This window comes from Zingiber officinale, chromosome 6A, assembly GCF_018446385.1.
Source record: "Zingiber officinale cultivar Zhangliang chromosome 6A, Zo_v1.1, whole genome shotgun sequence".
NCBI classification, from domain to species: domain Eukaryota; kingdom Viridiplantae; phylum Streptophyta; class Magnoliopsida; order Zingiberales; family Zingiberaceae; genus Zingiber; species Zingiber officinale.
Window position 1 is genome coordinate 62,023,844 of NC_055997.1, and position 14,478 is coordinate 62,038,321.

Sequence of the window (14,478 nt, forward strand, 5' to 3'; positions counted from 1 at the left end):
GTCGCCTCTAGGTTCAGATAACCTAGTTCTAGGTCCAGATAACCTAGTTTCAGCAAAACAGTATTAGCTACTTCAGTATTTTACTTTCAGTTGGCACTGTACTGGATTAGATATCCATTGGGCTGGGCTCCCATAGCCGGTCCCTAGGTTTAGATAACCTAGCTAGGTTTAGATAACCTAGTTAACCCTACTAAATTCGGGACTTGCAAACCCGGGTCTAGTTAGGGATGCGCGCATAGCAAGTACAGTTGCCAGGGCCCTACAGCAGCATATTTAGTATTTTCACTTACTATGTATTAGTTTTCAAAACTCAAAAATCAGTTATACCAGTTGAGTTTGATTGCAGCTTCAGTTTAGTCTAGCTTAGCTCAGCATTATGCTTCAGTGTAATTTTCCATGTTAGCTCTATGTTCAGCTTATGTTATGCCATGCTTGTATGACACTATGCCATGCCATGCTTGCATATTTAGTATGTTTTCCAAAAGCATGTTTTAAAAGCATATTTGCATCGTATGCATGTTTTCGTGAGGTAGATGGTTTCTTACTAAGCTTTTTAGCTTACAGATACTATTTTCCTTATACTGCAGATACAGGTAAAAGGAAAATGGACTAGCGGAGGAGGCTGGAGGACAATGCGAAGATGGTGTGTGTGTGTGGAACTAGAATCAAAGGTCCTTAGGGGACTTAGCAGGATGAACATTAGACTCTTTAGCATGTTTACCTTAGCACTTTACAGTTTATAGTTTAATACTTTCATCTTTATGCACCTTTAGTTTTGGAACGTACTAAACTATGAAAGAATGAGTTAGATGGGTAGTAGTCATTATGGGAATGCTTGTTAATGCATGTTAGAAGTAGCTTCAATTGATTTAGAATTGCTGTGTGAGGTTTTGGCACGCCAAAGTGCTGAAATCAGAACTTCCGGGTGAAATCAGACTCTGATCGGTCTCCAAACCGATCAGGGTCTGAGCTGTGACACTGGATCGGTCAGCCGACCGATCCAGCGAGATACAGTATGCTACTGTATCCTCCTGGATCGGTCAGCGATACAGTAGCGATCCCAGGTATTCCAGGTGCCTGGATCGGTCAGCCGACCGATCCAGACATACCTGGATCGGTCTGCCGACCGATCCATCACGGGACAGTAGCGAACCCAGGATTCTGCAGGTTCCTGGATCGGTCAGCCGACCGATCCAGGAATACCTGGATCGGTCTGCCGACCGATCCAGCCTCTATTGGATCGGTTCCCAGACCGATCCAGCCAGTGCTCGCGTGGGGGGTCAATGGATCGTTCCACGGACCGATCCAAAGCTTCAATTTTGCCTCCTCAGCCTAGCTATGATTATCTGGAAGGTAGTGGGACATGAAATCTCACTCTCACAGAGTTAACAGAGGCAACTACAATAGTTTAGTAAAATTTTTATTCAGCCCAGTTTTCCGCATTAGTAATTTAGCTGCAGTTAGCAACGAAACTGTAGCGGTCCGCCTTGCAGCCTAGCAGTAGAAGGTGGGTCGTTACATTTTTATTATGCCGTTTTCATTATAAATGTATCATTAACTCAATCCGGCCAGTTTATTATGTCATTTGCTGTGTCCAATCCGTCTATATATGAAATATAATATTTTTTATATGGGTAAATCGTCAAAGAATTTAACTTATAATGCAATTAATTAATTAATTAAATAGCTCTTGCACCAGCTTTAAAAAATTTTCCACGTGCATTAAGTAAGCTTATAAATAGCAAGAGAAAGCTATGCATCAGCCACAAACCTCTTGATCAGTTGATCTTCCTAAGTTTCTAATTAAGATGGAGAAGCAATCAACCACCCCGGTTACTAGCAATGAAGATATAGTAATTCGTAAAACATCAAAATATCATCCGACTATTTGGGGCGATTATTTCATCCACCACACTACTTCTCCTGCTCTCACAGAGGTATTTTATTAACTTCTCTCCACATTTAATCATTATTTCTCACTCAAATTTTTTCATTAATAAACACCTATTCATAAAATATATAATCGTCTTAAAGGAAATTGAAAAGCATTGAATTATTTGTTTTAGTTATTTAAAGGTAATATATATAGTTGTTGAATTTCATGTTTCATGTTTCATGATGTAGGTGTCGGTTAGAGCGGAAGAGCTAAAGGAGCAAATAAAGAACTTGTTTTGAGAAACCAGTGACATATTGCAAATTATGAATTTGATTGATGCAATTCAGTTGCTCGGATTGGATTATCACTTTGAGAAAGAAATAGATGCGGCGCTGAGTTTAATTTCTAAGCATGATGCTAAGAACTATGAACTTTATGAAACTTCTCTATGGTTTCGATTACTTAGGCAACATGGTTTCTATGTGCCTCCAGGTAGTTAACAATATAAATAAACAAAAATTATTACACTATATGTATATATATATATATATATTATCCTAATACAAGCTCAAGAAAAAAAACTAATCAAATAGTTTGGTCTATATTACAATGTACTATTTGATTTGTTGTGAGATAATTATTAGTATTTTCTCACTATTGTAGATGTTTTTAACAAGTTCAAGGATGAGGAAGGAAACTTCATGTCAACCTTGAATGAAGATGTGAAGGGATTATTAAGCTTATACAATGCAGCTTACCTTAGGATACATGGGGAGTATATACTTGATGAAGCCATATTGTTTACAAAGAATAAACTTGTGTCATTGTTGGACGAACTTAAACAGTCTTTAGTGATATTGGTGTCTCTTTTCCTTGAAACACCACTATGCCGGAGAAATAAACGGCTCTTGGCAAGAAAATATATCCCTATTTATGAAGAGGAGGAAAGGCGAAATGATGCAATATTAGAGTTTGCAAAGTTGGATTTTAATCTACTACAATCTCTTCATCAAGAGGAACTAAAGGAAATGTCAATGTAAGTACATTGAAGTTTCTTTTATAAAGAAATATTAGAGTACTTAAATCTTTTTACATGAATTAATTGTGTGAGTGCCAAAGAAGTTGAATAAATGATTTCAAACTCACATATTATAGTAATTCACATGATTTATTTGTCTAAATAAATGTTTGATTGTGGTTTAAACTAATTGCCTTATCTATCTTTTGAAGATGGTGGAATGATCTAGCACTTGCTAAATCACTAAACTTTGCCCGTGATCGAATTGTGGAATGTTATTATTGGATGCATACTGTGCACTTTGAGCCTCACTATTCTCGTGCAAGATTAATTTGTACCAAGGTTATTTCATTCTTGTCACTTTTGGATGACATATATGATAATTATAGCACACTGCAAGAGAGCCAATTATTAACTGAGACAATTCAAAGGTACCTATTGTATTCATTACTTTGCTACATTTCTATTTTGCTTAATATCGCAATTAGTTGAGTAGTCTACATAGATGATAAAGAATCATAGAAAAAATAAATTCAACTCAAAATCAACAAAAAACTGAAAGTTATAAAATGATAAATTACTGATCTAATTATAAAAGAATAATTAAAAACATAAGAAAAGGAAAAAAATTATGAGCTAAATATTGTAAGTTATTATAACAAATAGCAAAATGCATTCTTGATATTCCTTTGAAATAAAAAACAATGAAGACTACTTCTGATTAAAAAAACACATTAGCACCTACTTTATTTCTCAATTAAAGGAGATATGAACACATCTTCTGTCTTGTCAAAACAACTTTAAAATACCTGTAAGTCAACTAATATTTTGATCATTATCTAAAGTTTAGATATCAACAACAAACATGTAACAATATAACATCAAATAAGTATATAGTTATTATTTATAATTTATTTCAAACTAATTTTGATATTCTTTATAAAGCTTTAAGATATCGTCACAATATAGTTAGTCAATTATGCAATGTTAAGTTTGCTCATTTCAGGTGGGAACCTCAAGCCATTGATGAAGTACCAGAATACTTAAAGGATTTCTATCTCAAGTTACTAAGGACTTTCAAGGAATTTGAAAATGAACTAGAAAGTGATGAGAAATACCGCATATCATTTCTCCAAGATGAGGTATATTTAAGTACATTGTAAAAATGATTAATGTCTCTTTTAACTTGTCAAATATAAACTAATTAAGTTTATCATTTCCTTTTATATAGATAAAAGCTTTATCAATGTCTTACTTCATAGAAGCCAAATGGGGCATTGAAAAATATGTGCCCCCACTAGAGGAGCATCTAAGTAACTCACTAGTCACCGCTGCATATCGTTTCCTTATATGTGCATCTTATGTAGGCATGGATCAGGTGGCATCAAAGGAGATATTTGAGTGGGTTGCTAGCTTCCCCAAAATCATTAAAGCCAGCTCTATGATTGGTAGACTCATGGATGATGTAACTTCACATGAGGTGATTATTTCAGATAATTAATTTATTTGGTAGATGTTCATATATATATATATATATGATTTTCTTTTGGAATTTTGCAGCTTGAGCAACAAAGAGGACATGCAGCTTCAACTGTAGAATGTTATATGAAAGAGTTTGCCACAGATAAAAAAGAGGCTTATAAGAATCTTATGGAGATGGTGGAGGATGCATGGAAGGATCACAACAAAGAATGCCTCAATCCAATACAAGTACCTCGACTTTTAATTGAAAAAATAGTAAACTTTTCAAGAGTAATAGAAGAATTTTACAAGTACATTGACACATACACCTATTCCAAAACTACAACGAAAGATAATGTCAATATATTGTTGGTTGAATCTGTTCTTATTTAAGAGCGTCACACCCTACAAATCCTAGCCAGTGACGATAATCAAAGGCCGGACCAATCACAATTTAAGGCCATTTAATCTACATTTGAATAAAGTGAAAATCGAGTTTGGATGATTTATATTATGTTATTGAAGTACTGGAATGCCTTAAGTATAAGGCTTATATTGTAACATGCATGTAACATTGTATTAAATAAAATAATTAAGTGCTTGATTATCATAGTCTATAATCATTTTATTTTATTGTCAATCTAAAAATCAAGAATTATTTAGAGAGCTAGACTTAAATTTATGTAGTATTTATATATCGTTCAGTTGATATAATTTGTATATTTTGGTTTGGAAATGGAAGAATTGAGAGTAAAATAAAAGAGAAGTTATTTGTGACCAAATAACTTTGGAAAATGATAGAAATTAAATCTAATTTTATTGAATGACAATAAGGTATTTGGTTTTCTAAAATGTCCTTCTTGATATCCTTAGAAATCAATATAAAGCTCAATCATCATGCTCTAGGTTAATTTTTAAAATTCACACGACTTAAGATATACCAATTTTTTAAGGTTTTTGGAATTTATCATCATGACTTTCAAAGTTATTCATCATTCATAAAATCTTTCTATATTAAATTCACAATCCAAATGCTTGAGGTTAATTTTTAAAATTGATTTTGCATAATTAGAGATTAATTAATCTACAATTCTTGAGAAAGGCTTTGTCCTATTCAACATAAGCACAAGCCAATTTGTGCTCATAGTCCGTTAATTAATAAACTAAATGTAAAAAATAATTTAAGAACCAAGAACTTTATAAATAAAATAAAATTTTAAGAATTTTAGATTTTTAAAAAGGATTAGATTAATTTGACCAAAATACATTTAAATTAGCTATTATTTTAAAAGTTTTAAAAGGTATTTTAGTCAAATTATAAAGGTTGTAATGTAAAATACCGGAAAAATAGGAAATATTAATAAGGGATTTTTCTGGAATTTTTGGAAATTTTTCAGGTATTTTTCGGAGCTCGTACGGACGAGTTAACGGGGACAAAAACGGGGCTCGGGAAAAGCCTGTTTAGGTTACCCCGTTTAAGCGAGGAAATATTTATATTTACATTTCCTTATTCTTTTATATTTCTTAATTTTCTTTTCTCTACCCCGCCGAAACCTCTCGAGCGGCGATTCCTTCCCACGCGCACCCGAGCCCGCCGGTTTGCCCTAACCGCCGGCCCCGGCGGTTTCTTCCTCGCCGGCGTTTGATCAAGAGCCAAACCCCTCTTCTATCTGCGCCTTCTCCACCCGACAGCACCGCCGGGTGCTCTTCCTCCTCCCTGAGCCACGCGCCGCCGCCACCCCTGCCGACGCCGTGCCCTAGCCGAGCACTGCCGACGTCGTGTCCTAGCCGACCGCTTCATTGCCGGCGATCCTCCCTGAGCCGAGCATCACGCCGGCAGCCGACCTATTGCCTTTGCCCTAGCTTGGATCGCGAGCTTCTCCGCCGCTGAGATCAGGAACGCGCCGGCGACGCTTGAGCGACCACCGACGAGTCTCCTTTCTTTCTCCTTGCGCTCATGAGGTGCCGCCGGTCACTGGAAAACCAGCGCCGTCGCTGTGCCCTAGCAGTGGTCGTTGAGGTAGCTGTTCGACCCTAATATTTGCTTTGGATATCTGGTTTGTTTGTGGTGTTGACCTTTTGATTTCATTTCGATCCGATGATGGCAGTAGATAGCGCTGTTTAGGTGGATCTGGGAATTTGGGTGTGTGGGCTGCTCTTTGGTCCAGCATCCACTCCTTTTGGCAATAGATCGGTGTTCACGACTGTGAATTGAGGTAAGTGTAGGGATTTGATACGTGTTGTAGATAATGGATTAATTTAGGTGTGATTTGATTACATGATCATATGTAGTAATTTTGCTACGTGATGTGATGAATTAGGTTTATGTATAGAATTGGATTGGTATTGAATTTAATCCATTGCTTGTTTTGTTACATGGGATCAATTCCATTTCTAAGGAAGGATAAGGTTATTAAATAGGTTTGGAGATTTTTATTTAGTTATATAGCTAAATACATTATCTGTTTGATAACACAGGACTTTGACGCGAGACGGTATCTCGACGTTGGATTGGACATTTCTTATTTGGAGGCGGGTACTTTTGACTTTTGTTGTCTTTGATATGCTTAGTAATGGAATTAACATGTTTCATTAATTATGTTTCTTATCTATTTCGGTTAATCACTACCCAAATCTTACATGCTTGATTGATTGATTGGTTTTGCATCTCAGGTATATTTTTACCTGTTTATACATGCTTATAGGGGTAGTGATATGCCATGCTTGACCATGTTCAGGACCTAGGTTTTTATACCTTCCGTGTACCCTGATTTGATATGATTCTTTGACCTAGGGTGCACATTTCTATATATATGGATTAGGTCAGGATGTTTATATGGTTATTGCCATGCATCATTTGCATGATTGCATGCTGTGCGATAGTCCGCTCCATTATTGCTGAGCACATCGCCAGTTACATGGATCTGCACACACCACCACTCATGGGTTAGTGGTCGATTCAGGCTGAGTGTGTCGCAGCAGGGACTCTGTTAGGCACCGTTGGTCCGCTCATGGGTAGTGTGACACAACGAGTTATCCGACAGGGATTCCTCCCCGTCTTTGAGTACCGGGAGTTGAGAGCATTGCGCTCCCCCATCTATGATTTGGGGTAGGAGGATAGGTGTACTCCGACAGCATCCCGTCCACTCGGTAGTGACGACAGAGTGCACGGTTGTCACAGCCCTACCCACTCGGCCTCACTATTGTGTATGAGATGATCGACTGGCGTCAGGGGTGACCAGGACGCATCATTGGCATCATATGCATGATGCATTTATTGCTTGTGTTTGTGGTTGCTGCATTTATATGTCGCATATTGTTTGGATGCCTATGTTTGACATGCATACTGATTCCTATACCACTCGGACTGTTTGACCTTATACTCAGGACCTGGTTAGTACAGCATTCTCCTGTTTACTTCAGATGCATATTTATATCTTTCTTATAGCAGGAGACTGTACGCATGATTAGTGTTAGGTGTTATTTCTTTACTTTGCATATCAATTGTACCTGCTGAGTGTTGGACTCACCCCGCCTCCATTGTTGATATTTTCAGGTTGATGCTGTCAGGAGAGAGTTCCAGTTGCTGGTCCCTGCAGACCTCGAGGATAGGATTTGGTTTCCGTTTTGGTTTCTTTTCTGCTCTAGACTATTTAAAACTTGTTATGTTTTAGATTTATTCCACCTATGGACGTTGTATGGATTTTATGATGTCGATGAAATTGGATTTGGTTTTATTCTACTACATGCCTGCCTGAACGGCAGAAGAGGTAAGAAAAAATCGGATTTGGGCTTTACGAGTGTAGTTGAGTAGGGTGGATTTCGAGTCAGAGTATTATTACTGCGTGGTTGTGTCAGCCAGAGGTGAATATATATATAAACTGCGGTGATTGATTTTATTTATTGTTATGATTCCAGCCACTGTGGCCGAGTATTTAGTGCTTGTAGAAATTTTTGATTGTCCGTCATGCAGGGAGATGCTTCTTCGGACAGGGACTCCTCCGGGGCGTGACAATTTAGTGGTATCGGAGCACGCTTATACGATCTTTTGTTTCGTATTTTGGATTTTCGATTTATCCGATACCAATTTATTGGTATCGAGCAAGTTATGGATACCGCTTGGTTTCTTGAGATTTATCTGGACACCGGTTGTTGGTATTCGGATATTTGGGTTAGCCAGTTTTATAGTCAAACCGGGCATTATCGGATTTTCGATATGGTTATGTTTCGGATTTTCGTTTATTTGGATTTCCGCGATATGTACGTTCGAATTTTGAGGTCAAATTGGGAACTGGACAGCGACGGAACATCTCCAGACGGTAAATAGGTATGTTGTTATTTTGTGTTGGTTATATTGGTATTGATATCCGTAATTTAATTTAACAGGATATGAGACGATCTACTCAGATTGCTGCGAGACGTGGTGCCGGGTCGACCACGCGAGGACCACGGATCTCGGATATGCCAGATGCCCATCGTTAGTGAGCCCGCCACCGTGATGCACTCAGGAGGCGGGGAGCATCGGGCCTCAAACCCGATAGCCCCAGAGATACCTACTTTGGCCACACCGACGGTATCCACGCCTACCCTGTTTACAGTACCATCAGGAGTACCATTGGTGTACCCGACGTCTGCTCCAGCGCAGCCTACGGTGTATTCAGGACCACCGCCACTTGGACCTACAGTGTACCCGACACCAGTGGCACCTGTACCTCCAGTTGCCACCACGTTTGTTCCCCAGGCAGTACCACCGACGGCTTATGCTCCGGTATATACAGTAGCACCGGGAGTTCCTCCTCCGGTCTATTCCGCGGTACCACCTGTAGTATCAGCTCCAGTGTTTCCGCCAGTTCCTGCAGCCGTCCCGACACAGATCACTGATATTGTCGCTGCACGAGCTAGGATTCCAGCACTGGCCGAGTCGATGAAGACTCGTTTCACTCTTTTCCGCGGAGATCTCGATCCGAGTATGGCTCTGTCATGGATAGAGACTATGGAGCAGACTTTCTTCTATATGGCTTGCTCCGAGTGGGAGAAAGCAGAGCTGGCTGCTTATCATTTACGGGATGAAGCAAATGCCTGGTGGGTTACTCAGCGTTCTATCATTGGTGAGCGCAACGTCACATGGACCAGGTTCAGAGAGGCTTTTGAGAGCCGTTTCTTTCCACTGTCCTATCAGATGGCTCGCCGACAGGATTTTATGGGTCTGAGGCAGAATAAGTGACCGAGTATAATACTGAATTCCTCCGGTTGGCACAGTTTTGTCCAGAGTTAGTTGCGAAGGACAGAACTCGCATGATGCAGTTTATACAGGGATTGGACGGTTATCTGAATGTACAGCTTGCCGGATTAGGGATTACATCTTACTCTGATGCTTTGAATCGAGCTTTGATGATAGAGTTAGCTCGGCAGACAAAGATATCCGACAGAAAAGAAAGCATACGGTCGACATCGAGCAGTCCAGCAGACTCAGATGTGACGGGCCTCGAGTAGTCGCAGACGGTCCAGTGGTACTGGGCATCTCGTAGGCCCTGTAAATCGTGGCGGTCTTCTTCAGACGCTCCCGATTTTCTCAAGAATCGGCAACCACCTTCCGTGATACTCATTGTTTCGATGTGGATCCGAGATCACCTCACCCCGGCTTGCTCTCTGGGACATTGCAAACTGCCCGGGCACCAGAGCCGAGATTGTCACCAAGGCTCAAGACACGGCCTTCCTGAGGGTCAGTCGAGGGATAGTCTAGTCATCGGGCATATCGAGGAGGCAAGCCCAATCTTCACAGCTTAGTAGGAGGAGCCCTCCGCAGCAAGATTTGGCATGCTTGGACAGAGTACTCCAGTGCTTCAGCACCCCAGTTTTGCCCAGACCTTATTATCCGACTCAGGCGATTGACTCGGTCTCGGCCTGTGACAAAGATCGCCACCATCCTCTCGCCTTATCCGCACATAGCCCAAAGCCTGGCCAAGGTGGCGCTTCCACCAGCAATTACAAAGATTACCACCTCCTCCTCCGAGACCGGTCGTGTTCATGCTATTACCGGAGAGGATGCTCAACGGCCGACGGATCCGCTTTCCGCGCGATTTCCATTTATGCATTTATCTGATATTTTGATTGAATACCGTAGTTCGCACTTTTATATCCTGCACTTTATGCGGAGATTGGTAGATTACCATCGTTAGGTTGCGGCGATTGATTGTCTCCCTACCGTCCTGATACTTTAGACGTCACCAGAGATCGAGGTTGCCTGTTAGACTTTGGCAACATGATACTTACGGTAGATCTTCTAGTATTGGAGATGGTCGAGTTTGATATCATTCTTGGTATGGATTGGCTATCAGTATATCATGCTACCTGATTGCCAGACGAGGGTGGTCACCTTCCGGCCTCCGAACCAACCCTGGAGTTTCACCGGCATTAGAGACGATGGCATCTCGATTATTTCGCGATTCAGCGCAGGTTCGCCTCACTACCGCCATGGTTTTCTCTGTCGATCAAGATCGAGATGAGTAGTTCGCAGCCTCCGACGCCTCGCTGTCCGGAATACCGGATGTATTTCCGCAGAAGTCCGCAGTTTGCCTCCTAGAAGGCCGGTGGAGTTCGCTATTGAGCTGATTCGGAACCGCACCGACATCGAAAGCTCCGTATCGTATGGCACCAAAAGAGTTGAACGAGTGAAGGTTCAACTCCAGGAGCTTTTAGATAGGGGATTTATTCGCCCTAGTGTTTCACCATGGGTTCTCCAGTTCTATTTGTCAAGAAGAAAGACGGCACCATGAGATTATGTATTGACTACAGGCAATTGAATTCAGTGACCGTCGAAATAAATATCCATTACCACGGATTGAGGATTTGTTTGATCACCTCAGAGGTACTTCATGTATTCTAAGATTGATCTGCGATCCGGATATCATCGCTGAGAGTCGAGATTCCGATATCCGTAAGACCTTCCGTACTGTGACACATCATTATGAGTTTTTGTAATGCCATTTGGCTTACCAATGCTCCAGCTGTGTTTATGGATTTGATGAACCGCATATTTCTGGAGTATCTGGATCAGTTTGTTATCCTTTTCATTGATGACATATTGGTCTACTCTCGCCCGAGGAGGAGCATGCACAACATCTTGCACAGTCTTGGAGATTCTTCGACGACATCACCTGACGCCAAGTTCAAGTGTGCATTCCGCTATCCTCATCGGTTTTCGGGACACGTGGTTTCTAGCAGGTATTTCAGATTGATCCTCGAAGATCGAGGTCACACCGCTGGGAGCAACAAGTCCGCCAGAGATCCGCAGCTCGGTTTGGCGATATTACCGACGCTTTGTCGAGGGATTCTCGCATATTGCTCTGCCACGTCTTACCGAGAAAGGCGTGAAGTTCATATGGTCCGAGGATTGCGAGACCAGCCTTCCGAGTCAAGGGAGATTAGTGTCGCCCAGCTTTGGTTTTACCTTCCGAGAGGATGGATTTGTACTTACACCGACGCTGCTCTGTGTGGTTTGGGCGCTGCTCGATGCAAGACGCAGAGTAGTTTCTTATGCTTCTCGTCCGTTGAAGGAGCATGAGAAGAACTATCCAGTTCATGACTTGGAGTTAGCTGCCATCTTTGCTCGAAGCTTTGGCGCCATCATTTATACGGTATCACATTTGAGATTCTCACCGATCATAAGAGTCTCAAATACATTTTCACCCAGAAGCTTAATCTCCGACTGAGGAGATGGATGGAGTTCCGAAGGACTACGATTGTACCATTAGCTATCACCCGGGAAAGCTAATGTGGTTGCAGATGCACTCAGCAGAAGTCCAGAGGGACTTTAGCTTGCCACCGATTTCACCACGACTTGATCGAGTTTCTGGAGTTAGATCTTGAGGAGCAGGACCACAGAGCAGGTATTCAGTTACCATGGTTGCTCACCGTCGATCGTGACGAGGATCCGAGAGGCACTGAGCTAGTGATCAAGATTTGCGCTTATTAGCAATGATAGCTTCCGGCACAGACCGAATTTACACGAGACGAGGAGGGTATCATATACTCGAGGCATTATGCACCTCGGCCTCATCCGGTCTTACAGAGTTATTACAGAGGCACACCGTTCTCGATTTGCGATCCATCCAGGGGACCCGCATGTATCGAGACTTGAGGCGTTCCTACGGTGGAACGGCATGAAGAAGGACATCGATTTCGTAGCTAGATGTCTTGTTTGTCACAGTGAAGGTCGAACACCGAGACCGCAGGTTACTTCACGGATTCCTATTCCCGAGTGGAAGTGGGATCACATTACCATGGACTTTGTGGTAGGTTGCCGAGACACGACGAGGCCATGACGCGATTGGGTAATCGTTGATCGATTAACCAAATCAGCGCACTTTTAGCGATTCGGAGGATCCTGGATCGATTAGCGGATTTGTATTGCCGAGAGATTATCGGACTACATGGTGCATTGAGTATCATTTCGGATAGAGATCCACGGTTTACGCCTCGCTTCGCAGTAGTCTGCAGCAGCCTGGGCACACACCCGCTTCAAGACAGCCTTCCATCCACGCATGGATGGACGGTGAGGCACCATTCAGACTTTAGAGGACCCGCCGAGATCATGTGTTATGGATTTCTGAGGCGATTGGGAGGACCATCCGCCATTGGTAGAGTTTGCCTACAACAACCTTCCATTCGGCTATCCGATGGCACCGCTTTGAGGCGTTGTATGGTAGACCTTGTCGGACACCCGTCCTCTGGGATGAGGTTGGAGAGGCTCAGTTGTTGGGACCTCATAGAGTTCAGCAGGATGCAGAGTTGGTCCGTACTATCAGACGGAGGATGTCAGAGGCGCAGGATCGCCAGAAGAGTTATGCTGATCGGAGACGCAGACCACTAGAGTTCTCTGTTGGCGACCATGTATTTCTGCGAGTTTCACCCACGAAAGGGGTGAAGAGATTTGGCCTCAGAGGTAAGCTGGCTCCGCGATACATTGGTCCTTTCGAGATCTTGGAGAGGATCGGAGCAGTAGCTTACCGACTGGCACTACCACCGTCCCTGTCAGGCGTTCACGATGTATTTCACGTATCCATGCTGAGGAGATACGTGCCTGATCCGACACATGTGCTGGCAGATATTCCAGTTCCAGTTCAGCCTGACATTACCTATGAGGAGGTTCCGGTACGGATTCTCGACCGGAAGGAGCGTCAGTTGCGGAACAAGACCATCCGGCTGGTTAAAGTCGGATGGCAGCATCATTCGGACGAGGAGGCTACTTGGGAGCTCGAGGACACTATCCGAGCTCGATATCCCCATCTTTTCACTTGAGGTATGTGATTTATTTACCGTTCAGCATTTATACTCAATATCTGTTGTTAGTACTTGCTGATGGTAGATAACGAAATTTGGGGACAAAATTTTTATAAGTGGGGGAGAATGTAAAATACCGGAAAAATAGGAAATATTAATAAGGGATTTTTCCGGAACTTTTGGAAATTTTCCGGGTATTTTTCGGAGCTCGTACGGACGAGTTAACGGGGACAAAAACGGGGCCCGGAAAAACCTGTTTAGGTTACCCCGTTTAAGCGAGGAAATATTTATATTTACATTTCCTTATTCTTTTATATTTCTTAATTTTCTTTTCTCTACCCCGCCGAAACCTCTCGAGCGGCGATTCCTTCCCACGCGCACCCGAGCCGCCGGTTTGCCCTAACCGCCGGCCCCGGCGGTTTCTTCCTCGCCGGCGCTTGATCAAGAGCCAAACCCCTCTTCTCTCTGCGCCTTCTCCACCCGACAGCACCGCCGGGTGCTCTTCCTCCTCGCTGAGCCACGCGCCGCCGCCACCCCTGCCGACGCCGTGCCCTAGCCGAGCACTGCCGACGTCGTGTCCTAGCCGACCGCTTCATTGCCGGCGATCTTCCCTGAGCCGAGCATCACGCCGGCAGCCGACCTATTGCCTTTGCCCTAGCTTGGATCGCGAGCTTCTCCGCCGCTGAGATCAGGAACGCGCCGGCGACGCTTGAGCGACCACCGACGAGTCTCCTTTCTTTCTCCTTGCGCTCATGAGGTGCCGCCGGTCACTGGAAAACCAGCGCCGTCGCCGTGCCCTAGCAGTGGTCGTTGAGGTAGCTGTTCGACCTTAATATTTGCT

General features: G+C 42.7%; 1 pseudogene; it reads left to right on the forward strand.

Annotated features, from left to right (window-relative positions):
* Positions 1-1,789: 1,789 nt before the first annotated feature.
* Positions 1,790-4,782, forward strand: LOC121994005 (annotated as a pseudogene).
* The last annotated feature ends 9,696 nt before the right edge of the window (positions 4,783-14,478 follow it).